Below are 760 nucleotides of genomic sequence, written 5' to 3' on the forward strand. Positions count from 1 at the left end.
CGAAAAATTATACTACGACACACGTAAATTGTCTATATGAAAAAAGTGAGTTTTGTTTCATACGATCAGCCGAGGCCATAAAAAACATCTCATTGCGTCATCAATCTCCCCCACCTACCCAAATAGTATCACATTGCACATATTGTTTCCTTCAATTCCGCGTCCATTAATTTACTCTCTAAATTGCGCGACTAATAATATATCTTTGGCATCAACTAATTATCATCATTTAAATCTGGATTTTCTTCCTATTTCAATTCCACCGTATTGTTAATGTTCCATTTACTGTTGCAAGCAATGTTCCGGGGGTCCATTTTGTGGTTGCATATCTCGGGGCACATTCTATGCTGTATAAAACATGCATTGCACACACATAGTCTAAGTAAGCACGTACCCGGAGTAGTATATAAGGGTAGGGATTTTTTTCATTTGGTCTGTATTAATGTTTTTTCCTACGAAATTCATGCAAACCAGAGAGGACTAAATGTGGGCTGTTAAGCACTGCTACTCTCTTGTCATTAACAAAGTTGTTTTGATCTCCCATGAAGACTGTTCACCAACTGTCATCAGTCACTCCTCCCCAAGTCCCCAAACCTACACAGGACCCAAATCCTGAGCCCCACATAAACAAATCACCCAAAGATTCTCTGCCATCATCACCAGAATTTAGGAGGTCCTCCTCCCCCTCCCCACTCCTCCTCCTACCTTTCTCCCCACCAGCCCACTCCCCTCCCCTCCCACAACCAACAAAATCTCACCC

This window comes from Triticum aestivum, chromosome 5A (genome assembly GCF_018294505.1).
Source record: "Triticum aestivum cultivar Chinese Spring chromosome 5A, IWGSC CS RefSeq v2.1, whole genome shotgun sequence".
In the NCBI taxonomy this organism is placed as follows: domain Eukaryota; kingdom Viridiplantae; phylum Streptophyta; class Magnoliopsida; order Poales; family Poaceae; genus Triticum; species Triticum aestivum.